This window comes from Diplotaxodon limnothrissa, linkage group LG18, assembly GCF_057381915.1.
Source record: "Diplotaxodon limnothrissa isolate DT_005_m linkage group LG18, D_limnothrissa_male_GT1.1, whole genome shotgun sequence".
In the NCBI taxonomy this organism is placed as follows: Eukaryota; Metazoa; Chordata; class Actinopteri; order Cichliformes; family Cichlidae; genus Diplotaxodon; species Diplotaxodon limnothrissa.
In genome coordinates this window covers 18,824,013-18,836,151 of record NC_140613.1, presented here as the reverse complement: position 1 = coordinate 18,836,151, position 12,139 = coordinate 18,824,013, and the positions used below count along the sequence as shown (strand labels likewise).

The following is a 12,139-nucleotide window of genomic DNA, read 5'->3' as shown; positions in this document are numbered from 1 at the left end:
TTTTCACTACCGCTAGGACGGAGCCATTTAATTTGAATGAAACTTTCTTGATGGCTCTGCTCTTGTAGAATAACTGGAGACCAAAACAACATACTCCATGCAAACTACAGGTGATACGTGTCAATCTTGTACTGATCAAACCAGTTGCAACCAGTCACAAAACACAATTTCCCTCACGACCAGTTGTACGATATCTTCAGGCAAACCGTAATATTGTTGCCAGGGGGTTACTGGCCTGTGTGACTGAGGCCTTATTCACTTGACCTTACATTGTCACCGTGAATGTAACATTTCCAAAACGACGGACAAGTCAGCATCATGTGGTTAGCAGTCAGGTGTCTGCAAAAATTCAGTACTGCACTGTGTTTCATATATTATTTTCCCCAATGCCTCTCGTTCATCTGTTCATGGTGTACGCACACACACACACACACACACACACACACACACACACACACACACACACGATCCATCCAATTGGAATCATCTGGTTCCCTCGGGCCTCTCTCATATTGAACTGTCAATCCTGCAAACTTCGGTACCTCTTCAGCCAAGCCTTGATGTTGTTATTTATTTGAACTTTATTCATTTTGCTCTTTTAGATTTGATTGAAGTTCAACCCTGCAGTGACTCGACTGATTAGTCTATCAACAGATGCCTAAATGTCAGAAAATGCTGATTTCCTTTGTGTTATATGAGTCTAAATATCTTTGGGTTTTGAACTTTCAGGGGATGAAAAAGCAGGTTTTTGATTTGAATATTAGAAATCATGGAGATAATTCATATTTAGTCATGAAAATATTGCTTGAAGCTATTACTACATCCATAGATCGTACCCGGCTAAGATCTGTCACAAAGGTTTTTTTTAACCTGCCAGCTCTCTACTATAAAATCTGTATGACATTTGACGGCACTAATATAAGAACAGAGCAGTAACAGCTCAGTGATTTCACAGCAAGCAAGTGTTTGTCATGTGTGCCGCCTCCTGTACGTTCCACACAGGCGGCAATCTCTCCTAAGCCGAAAGGAAAAGGAATATATTACCAGTGACATGGGGAGTTGCAGTAGGGAGAAAATCAGGAAGTGTAAGGAAAGAGAGCAGTGGGATGACGTTAAGACAAAAAATATCCAGGTGGCCTGGAATCAGAGCTGAGGACCTGTCGTACACCCTAATCACCCACCCGTCAGCACAGTTACACATTTAGCCTGATATTGTGCTTTCAGTATTGCTCAACAGTATACAGTATAAATTAGTTAAATTAGTTAGCCACATCAACCAACTATGCCGTTATTATCATAGGATAAATGTATATTGCCTCTGACATTGACCTTTACTGCATTTTTAGTTACTGAGCACATTTACTCGTCCACCGCTTTGTTTTACACGTTGCTAATCATGAATTTTGGTTTGTCAACATTTCACTATTTGAGTTTTAAGTCACTGTCCCCTGCATCCACTTTGAAGTTGTTCCACAGAGCATGTAACCATTTAAACATTTTTAATGGCTACTATGCATTTCTTTTAATGGATACCATTTAGCTCATGAACACAGTACAATGAGCACGGGCTATTTTAAGAAGCGCCTAAAATGAGATTTTCTTCTGTCTACAGTCTCTGCAGTGGCCTGTTCAATCACTATTTGGAAGTGACAGGACCTGAAATGGACTCGAGCCAGCGTCTGTGTGGGAGAACGAACAGAATGCTGACTAAGAGCAACTAAACCCCCCTGAAGAGACAGCGCTTTTATGTGTGTGTATGTGTGTGTGTGTGTGTGTGTGTGTGTGTGTGTGTGTGTGTGTGTGTGTGTGTGTGTGTGTGTGTGTGTGTGCAAAAACAACAGAGAAAGAGGCTGAAAATATATGAATATAAATGTACACAGTGTTTGAATCCTGAAGAGATCTCATCATAGAGCGCAAAGGCAACTTTTGAAGCTAGCTGCACCAAATGGCACTGAGAGAAATGGTAACACTTTTGTTAATTCCAAAAGGCAGAAATCCTTCAGAGTGACACAAGTAAACTGCAAGCAGCATGTTCATATTTACCAACCCAACTGGTCTGTGACACTTTGCACCAAACAATACAAAAGAAAGAAGAGAGGCAATAGACTCGCACTGGTGAGTCCAGTTTTCTGTAGACAGAGCGCCTGCTCGCTGCTGATCTAGAGGCAATCTGTGCATACTAACAGGCTATGAAAATAGTGTGTTAGCACCGTATTTGTATGGATGCATGTATGAAAAAGATGCACGTAAGTTGGGTTTTTGTATTAAATAAAGGAACATTTTTGAGAAAATCTCCATAATCTATACAAGAATTTGAAATCCACATGCTAAAATTTGGTCTCGCTGGGAAAATATCAAATGGATTTCTTTCCTGGTGTGCCACTGTGTGCTCTCTTTACATAAAAATGCAGTAATGTTGCTTTATATAGTCAGCGTCCACACACACACACACACACACGCTGAAAGTGATTTTAAAATAGCAAGAATTGGATCGCTAAAAGGCACAAATAAAAAAAAAAAAACACCTTGTGTAGACTTCCATACATTTTTACATACATTTACATACACATACATTTCAACATGTGTACAGTAGGTGCTGTATATTTCTGTGGCGCTGCAGTGCTCTGGTGGTGGTGTTGGTGGTGATAGTGCCGGTGGAGCGCGGCTGGCTTCTCCTTCTCAACTGGATGAGGACTTTGATCCTTGCAGCAGTGGAATGTAAAAGCCTCCTGCTGCGGGAAGGACACGAACGGGCTGTTGCTGACATCTGCTCTGACAACGACTTCACCACGCACTCGTTTAAGACTGTGTACGTAGGCAGACATATGCGTAGGTGCAGTGCATACCCTCCCACACAAACACACACTCACGTATAATCACAAACTAACTGCACATGCAGGACCTATAGAGCAAACTTGCCCACGCTTCTGAAAAGAGAAAACACACGCAAACCCAATGACACATTCAGACCTCCCACACCTCTGAGAAAGGCCTTTGAAAAAGCTTCAGATGGAAGCGGCAACACCTCGACAACCAAGTCACCACAACACCGTCTGTCTCTTTTCTTTTCAGTCTCTGACCTGCCTCTTCTTCACTTTACCTGCTCCGTTCCTCCGTCCCACGAGACAGCGGGGAGGCAGAAAGCCGCCGCACGCCGTCCCAGCATGCCACTGCACCTGACAGTTGTAGAAGCCAGTGACCCATGCACCAAATTGTTGTTTGCTTTCAAACTGTCACACGCAGATTCCTCCTGCAGAAAACAACCGCTACTGCCTAAAATGATCAAATTCATTCATGCTTCCTTCTTGTGAAAGTCTCAATGGTTATTAATAACTTCTTTTTCTCAGTTTTTGCTCTTCTCTTTGGATAATAAGCTCAGAGACATCGGTGAAGACTGTGAATTCCTTCCAAAGCAATTTCCAAGAGCTAGGGTTTTGTGCAGCATCGGTGCACAATATATCAGTGGGTATTATTTACATCTCAGAAGTCAGTTTACTTTAGGGGTGGCTCTAATAAGAAATGCAAACATGGCCATCTGCAATGTAATTGTATCAATTATTCAGTTGTTAGTACCATTTATATGACAAGTTTGTAATACCCAGCACAGCTTTTCTTAATGGATTGTCACAGCAGCGCTGAGAGGCTGTAAAAGCTCCAGCTCCAACAGCAGTAATAAATTAAAGGGTTTTTTTTTTGTCTCATTGTCTTGTAAAAACTGCTGCTCGGTGTATTAAAAGATTTTTGCCAGTATAGTGTAAATACAGGAGGGGAAAGCCTTTTTTTGGACTACAATACGTGTAAATGAAGGGATGGTGTTTCTGCGCTTCCTCATCCGGCAGAAGTTATCAAACAGATCTCCATATCGCTCTATCTGCTCCGTGTCATCTGCTCAGTCCTGCTACAGCACCCGTGTTCCTCTGCTGCCAAAATCCAAGCATTACTGAAAATCCTCTGAATCTTGCTGATGGCAAACAATAAAACACAAAAGATCCTTTTGTCAACATTAGAATCCAATTTTAGACTGCAGCCACACTTTGAAGAAACACTGCGAGCCTTTACTTATCAGATTTTTTTATTTGTATCCATCTCTCAGTTTTCCCTGGGAGAAGCACAGATGTTTCACCTGCACGAAAGTATGTGATGAATAGCGCTGCCACTTTGTACCTATAGGAAGCATTACGAGACACACTGCACCATGGCAAGCATGTGGAGAAACACACATATCTATTTTTGGGGTAATGGACTGCTGTACGGGGAGTGAATGATAAAGCCATTGATCGCAGTCCTATGGCCAGAGGAGGTTCTGGGGATAGATGGCACGTTCCAATCCTCAGAGACACCGACTGCCATTTTACATTACTATTGATCTAAGGCACACGGCACGGCATCGATCCCCCACACAAACAAGAACAGCAAAAACACCTCTGTACCACTTAACACCTATGCCGCTGCACGAACACAGACTGACCAACAGATCTCAAGTCCACATGTGCAAATCCACGCGAGACAAAAAAACATGTCACCAGAAGCTAAAAGACAACTGCACACCAAGGCTCACAAATCAGTGAAGGGTGACACTTTAATCCACTGCTTTGCCTGACTGACTCCCTGCCAATCTGTCTGTCTCTCTCGTTCCCTTTATCTGAATATCACTGTTTCAAGTGCTCCAGGGTATCACTGTCAGCCAAGTGAAATGACATAAGTGAGGAAAACTAGTGCACGAGGAAATTAATATTCAGAAACACTCCACTTTTAGTTCATATGTGCAAGGGGCCACTCTCACAGACAGGAGGGCTGAGAGGAAGATAAAAGAGGGGAGGGTGGGGGCATTACTGGGGACACCAAGATGTGCAGGAGAAATGGAGAAGATAAGAAAATACAGGACATGATTGGAATACAAAAGCACCCAGCAGGCTCTGATGTGCATTTCAAGGTTATTAACATCTAAATAATAAGCAATTAGGACACATATGAGGTTAATATAGATAGGCAAACATGAGATTCTGCAAGCCGAACTAATTAATCTTACGTGGTTTGGTGACATCGGAATTGATTGGGATTAATTAGGAGGGTCGGTGCAGGCAGAGGCTGAGAGTGATGCAACACCTGTGGATCAAGGTGAATGACTGGAGAGCAGCGAGTGACGTTACATATCACAGGAGGGAGAGCACACCGAAACCCTTTCTTCATATTTTAAAAGAAAAAAATAGATATCTTATTTGGTTTTGTATAGAAATGTTGGACACAGGAGCTGCACACTCTCCTGCTATTCTCATCCAGGACACGGCTGAACAGGCACCAGCTGCGCCCGTCCTCCAGTCAAACAAGCATCCATGAAAGCCCTCCACACGACTCAAACCGAGATCTGTGAAACTCACCAAAGTTTGCTGGTACTGAAGCGTCCTGTTTTCGGCCTTGTCCTTCACCATTGCGGCAATATCCCCATTGAAGACCCCCACAAAAAAGAAATCCGAGACTCTCAGGAGTCGCCCGCTAATCAGTCTGTGGAGGAGGAGGAGGAGGAAGACTCTGTGCTGCCGCCTGCCATCTCGTGTGCAGAGAGTAACAGGTTTCTTTATCGTAAGACCTCCTGCATGGTGCAAAGCGAGGTGGGTGCACCGGATTGAGAGCCACGGCCGGCTGTAGCGTCACAGCAGCGCTGGTGAGGCTGGACTGCATACACCGCCTCCCTCCTCCACTCTCACTGTGCTGCCGCTGCCGCTGCTGTCTGACTCTCTTTGGACTTACTGGACTTGAGGATGTTCGCATTTTATTCTGCTTTATTTTTTCGTGCTTTAGTGCGAGGGCGTCAGGTAGCCTGCGGCTCTGCCGAGATTGTTTCGGACAAACATCATGGACGACCCAGCTCTCCTTTGCTCCTGATTTGAGTCATCACTGGATTGATCAAGTGTGATGAGTAATGTAGTGGGCTTAGCTTTATGGCTCAATGAGTGTCAGAAAGAAGTCCTTACAATATCCCAGCAGGGCTGTCAGGACGAGGTGTTGTGACAAAAAAGTCATTTTTGGTGTTTTGTTGTTTTTTGTTTTGTTTTTTAAAACGGTTAATGTCCTTGTATATTTTTTTATATTTTGGGGTTAATAGGCTGTAACCAATCGAATTTTTGAAGGTGTTATACACATTTGAGTCAAATAAGTGATGCCCAACCCAGCAGGAATTCTGGCTCCAGCAGATTGGAAGGTTGGTGAGAAGGTGACAGCTGTTGGTGTGATTATTTGGAAATGGAAGAAACATATAAATGATCCAGAGAAGGTTTAGGAGAAAGTCAGATGAAACCACAATCAAGCTGTTTGGCATCTGCTCGATCCTCCGTGTTGTTTATGACCCAAAGAGCAGCATCCCCACATCAAGCACAGAGGTGGAAACATTCTGCTGTATGGCTGTTTGTCTGCTAAGGTTACAGAGCGACTTCGTTACATTGAGGGGACAAAGGACAGAGCCATGTACAACAGTGTTCATTTTACTGACCAATAATTTTGATCAGTTTTTATCAATGACCTTTTCTTCTGATAAAAACAAGACGATAACTAAATAAAAACAAATGCACCAGCACAAAAACTGGGATGGAAATGTACTGACATTTGTGTCAATGAATAAAAACAAGATGAAACTTTTCTGGAGAGATGAAATCCAATCAGAACTAATTAAGTAGTGTACAAAAGCGGGATGAGTGTGAAAGTGATCTGGTCAGAGGTAATCTCCAGGTTAGGTACGCACATTTTATCTGTGCCTGAAAAGCAGAATTGGGGGGGCTAACTACCTGGACTAAAAGTAAAAGGTTGAACTTAATCAAATTTTGTTGTCAAAATTAGCACCGATGTACCATAGACCTTTGGTCGAGAGCCTGCTTCCCTCAGTCACAACACTGACGATGGGTCATAGATGGGCCGTCCAGCACGACAGTGACCCAAAACATACCACTGAGGAAACAAAGGAGTACGTTAAGAAGAAGCACATTAAGGTCATGGAGTGGCCTAGCAAGTCTCCAGACCAGCCAAGAAACCTAACAGACTTTGAAAGCTTCTGTAAAGAGAAGTGGGCTAAAATCCCTCCTGAGATGTGCACAAACCTGATGAGCAACTACAAGAAACATCTTATAGCTGTACTCACTAACAAGGGTTTCTCCATCTTGTGCTAAATCATGTTTTGCTTGGGGATCAAATACCTATTTCTCTCACTCATGTTTTTTTATCCTGTATTTTGGCCGGCTGTCTCTTTAAAAGCAGATTTTTTTTTTATCTTAATGAGACGTTTTCAAGGCTATATAAAAATTACTGACTGCAGCTTCTACCTTGTGTCTCAAAATGGCTTGAAATCATTCAAGAGAGATATGTTTGAGAGATTACAGGTCAGCAAGTCATTTACATCAGTTTAAATACCAGCAATCACTTTTTGGCATAGCCTGTAGAGGATCTTGTTTGTCGGTCTATGTCACAGCATCTGACTGCATTAAATCCTTCATAGATATTTTAAAAAGATAAGTCAGCATGTGTGATAATATCTCTCAAACATGAAAAGTGAAGTGGGCAAAACTGAAGCAAGGTCAAAGTGAATTCCCATAAAGCAACTCATTAGTGTGTGTAATTGAGCCCTCCATCATTTGCGGGGTAACTACGTTGGTGTTGCACTCTTTTGTGCTAAAACCGAACATAACCCTGATGACATGATCAAAGTTGTTTTCACTGACTTTAGAAATCTCCTCTGGGAGCCACAGACAAGATGCAACTGTTTTCTCAGCCCGTTTAGCGCCTCCCATAACAATTACGCTGAGTTTCACATGAGAAATCTGTATCGTGTGGCCTTAAATTTTTAAACATTCTCGTGTTGATGCAATCTGAGCTAAAATGACAGTAACTCTCTGACTCTTTGAAGCACGAAGGCAGCACACTCTCAGGATGAAATGAGGAAAATATAAGAGATTTTTTATGTGAAAAATGTGCGAGCTGGAAATGCCTCATATTGTGCTGGAAACTAAAATGCATTTCTCTCTGCAAAGCTTTTTCATTCAAAAAGAAATCCAATCCAAAAGTAAATAAATAAATAAAAAAGAAGTAAAAGCACACACGAGCACATGGACACTGGTTCAAAACTGAAGCGGATGTGATCTAATGGCATGAATAATAATGTGAAATTGAAAGATTTAAACTCAAAGAACCAATTTTTTGGATAAATGTGCTGAATAGTGCTGTCAGCACCAACTTTAAAACACCAAATTATAGAATATAGAATAAATTACAATCATAACTTTGCAGTTCACTTCTCATACTCCCCTCTCTAACACACTTTATTCTACGCCTATAGATTTAGGCAGCAGACTAGTAGACCCGAGCAGGGTCTAATAACAGCCTGAATAGGCTCCGGTGCCGCTGCGACCCTGAATCAGGCAAGTGGTTAAGAAAACAGACAAATGGATGGATTGAGGGAGAATATGCATTGCCTGCAAGTGCATTTTGCATGAAAACTTGCTGCCAAACATTTCCACAAGAAGTATTTTATAGTTCTGCTCTGTGCTAATGAACACTACAGCAGATCCCCTTTAAGTATTTGTAACCACTCCTCTTATGAGTCATAAAACTGTGGTGTGTCTAAACAGATGGGTGGAAATAAAAAGAAACAATAAAACAAAAAAGAAGACAAAGTGGCTTAGTAAGGTGTCGGGCCACCGCGTGCTGCCAGAACAGTTTCAAATCTCTGGAGCTCAGTTGGAGGGATGGGTCATTGTCCTACCAAACACACTGATCCAAAGGCCACAGCTCATGATTCATGCCATTCTCATACTAATGAATATGGGCATTGTCATTCAGTAAGAGAGCATTCCTACAAGGATAGAAATGTTTCTTGATGTGATGTTTTAACATGCTTTGGAGTGACCTTTTCCTCTAAAGGCAGAAGTGGACTTGGGGGAAAAAAGTTAACTACTAGGACTGTACTGACTATATTTTAAGTAGTGTTTAATTTCTTCAATTATAAAATACAGAAAAATGCACAGATTTCTGTTAGGTAAAGTAACACAGGCTCATTGCCATTCCTCTGTGCAGATTAATCAACGGTCACACACAAAGGCCTATTTGAGACAGAAAACCCCGCACAAGTGTTCATGTTTTTCCTATAATTTGTCACCCATCTGTGCATGTGTGTGTCTCAAGAGAGCTAGTATCCACCTCCAAACGCTCACACGAGAAGACTTGCTACACATTCAGATCATTTCCTTTTCCCACATGTGCGGTGTAATTATACTGCAAGCAGTCATCTCTCTGGGCTTTCACTGGAAGGCTTTTCAGAGGTGCTACATACTGGCAGTGAAATCTACTGCCCTGACAGATGTGCTGCCAAGTGGGCCTCACACCTAAACGATAACCACTGTTCCAGGGATTCACTGCTTCAAAAAAAACAAAAAAAACAAACCTTCATGTCTGCCAATATTTTTTTCTGTTTGGTTTCAGGACGTTTAAAACTTTTTTTTAAGCCAAACCAAAGAGTCTTTTCTAAACTGCTACTTGCATTGTTAGAAAGTTTTACCACCAAATGGCGGGTTGCTAATAAATTCTTGAAATTGTGGCTCTCACATTAAAAAATTGAACCAGTCTCAGGTCATCCTGAATAAAAAACATCACAACTTCCTGTGGGGACTAGTTTGACTGGCTGACAGTCCTGCAAAAGGCTGCAGCTTATTGGCTATTGGCAAGGCAACCGGTTCAAAGCGCTGGGCCACAGGCACCAAAATGAACCAGGCCCTCAGAGACCACTGTGGCATTTTACCTAAAAACACACGCACAGAAACACACACGTTCACAAAAAACAATTGTTCATGCTCTTCGTGTTCATATGCACCGTGGGCTTCCAACTCGGCCTTGCATTATAACCTTGAGAGCAATATGTGTCACTGGCATCATTATATCAAGGACCTGGCATTCATAAACGGGCAGAGGTATTGTGTGTATTGTGGTCCTGACAGCAGAGAAACTGGGTGCTCTGCAGCCCCAAGCACCAGCACACTGACCCACATCTCTCCATTTCTACAGGAGTTTTTAGAAATCTATCACCTGTGCACGGAGGCCAGTGTGGCACCAGCATACAGGAGGGAAAAAAACCCACAGACAGATTGATGTGTTTCTTACCCACTGATCCTCGGTGTCTACATGAGGTAAGACGCTCTTCCGTATTATATAAAAAGCCTGTCATTAGAATTAAATGAATGTTTAGGTGGTGTATACATACGGATCACTGGCAAAGTTGTTTTGTTATGGAACATTTGGCATAGATGTGTGATACAGCCACACTGCCACAAGCACCTTGAGTCATTCCTCTGCAACATGAAGATGTGCAACCACCTGTGCCCCTTCAGTTTTGTGTGCCAAGTTTCTCAGTTGTCTTTCATTCCTGTTGGCTGATACAGCTGATAGAGAATAAGAAAACTGAGAAGAAATAAAGACAAAACGAAACCTGAACACCAGCAAATACACCAAAGCCCAGTTAGACCTTCATTTAGAATTTGCCCTTGACCCTGGAATGAGCAAACTTTGGAACATTTTGTGACATTTGATACTTTAAAAAAAAGACAGAAAAGAGACACTAATCCAGCTGTGCACTCACGTTTTTTCCCTGGGCTGCTGTCTTCCTCTCTCCCTTTTTTCCCCCTGCTCTCCGGGCTACGTATTCAAAACCGTCAGCTCTGTCCTTCCATTGCGCCTTAGCAGGATTTTGACAGAAATAAAGTGGCGCACAGCCACAGGTTGTAGCGCTCACTCAGTCGATGAGGCGATCTGATTGCAGATGACTCCCGAAAATCGCACTTTACTCCCAGGAAGGGAAATCTCAGTAGATCCCAGAGAATGGCCTGTTGCTGGTGCGCATTCCATACAGCGCCGCGCCAAAGTTGTCAGCACCGCGCGTAATTACCGGCTTTGCGCCTCCAGAACGGCGCACAGAGGAGCAGCCAGCTGTTGGCTGAATCTGGAGACCATGAGCAACAGCAGCCGGCCGCCTGAGAGCGCGGCTGCACAAGTCAAAGAAACTCTATGATAAGATGCTACAGCCTCCTCATCTGCGCCTGCTGAGGTGGGAGGGAGACAGCGGGGTACCGGGTGTCGTGTCCGTGATGCAATGCGGGTACCGTCAATGTTACAGACCGCAGTTTTCTCCTCGTGTGCAGAAATCCAGGCGCTCCGCTCATCATATGCGGATCGGCGTCGCGCATTCGTCTTAATTAACAGCGGCCGGGATCGACTGCAGAAACAGAGGGAAGCTTGGAGGGGGGAAACAGAACATAGACTGAGTGTTGATGCTCGGTCATGCTCTGCATCCCTCTCTCTCTCTCTCTTTCTCTCTCTCCCTCTCTGCTCGCATGTGGCACCACCACCACCACACGCGCGCAAACACTTTAAGGTCCCATATTAAGCGTCGTGCGTCTTAATCATGACACGCAAAAATAGCTCGGGTGCAGGAAGGTGAAGACAGCGGGGCTCAGTCAATGTCCAGACTGAGGTGGTAGGATGATGAGCGCGTGTGACTGAAAATGAGGATGAATGGTGCACTCCCCACGTTGTCTCCTGTCCATGTGTGTTGACAGCTAATGCGCCTCCTTTTAACCTTAACCCTCACATGGCAGCTGAACTGGAGCCTCACCGCTTCGTCCTCCAGCTGCGACCCAAAAGGTAGCGCAACCCGGTGGGTGATTGCATGCATCCGGGTGCAGACTGTTCACTTCTCCTTCTCTGTCATGTTTACAAGCTATTAAGCGATCCTCGAGTGGGTAATCACGTTGCCAGTGATGTCACCTTGTCCTGCCTGCAAAGACCGCAAGCCTGTTTAGAAGTTACAAGCTGTGTCTTTCTATAAGCTTTTGTTAAAAAAAATGAAACATTTGCAATCTGCTGGGCGTTTAGGGCGCCTCAAATTCTCTAAACACATTAAGTCACGCATGCATTATGTCATCACACACAGGTTATACACCCACGGTGCTTACACACACCCACCTGCTGGCGCCTTTAGCTCCCTAGGACAGTTTGGGGACGTTTATGTACCCTGGCTGTGACTTCTATTGGCCAGCGCTAACCTGGACGAAAAGTAAATATCTTTCAGGACAGCTGTGTCAATGGATTATTTCACAATGATAGATCA

At 43.5% G+C, this 12,139-nt stretch overlaps 1 protein-coding gene across 1 annotated transcript in view; it reads right to left on the bottom strand.

The window, feature by feature from the left end:
* Nucleotides 1–11,924, bottom strand: part of clcn2a (chloride channel, voltage-sensitive 2a) — a 59,425-nt gene extending 47,501 nt beyond the window's left edge. Inside the window, exon 1 of the mRNA XM_085378692.1 lies at nt 10,613–11,924. The gene's annotated coding sequence lies outside the window, so the exon portion shown is untranslated. The remainder of the gene's footprint in view (nt 1–10,612) is intronic.
* Nucleotides 11,925–12,139: the final 215 nt, after the last annotated feature.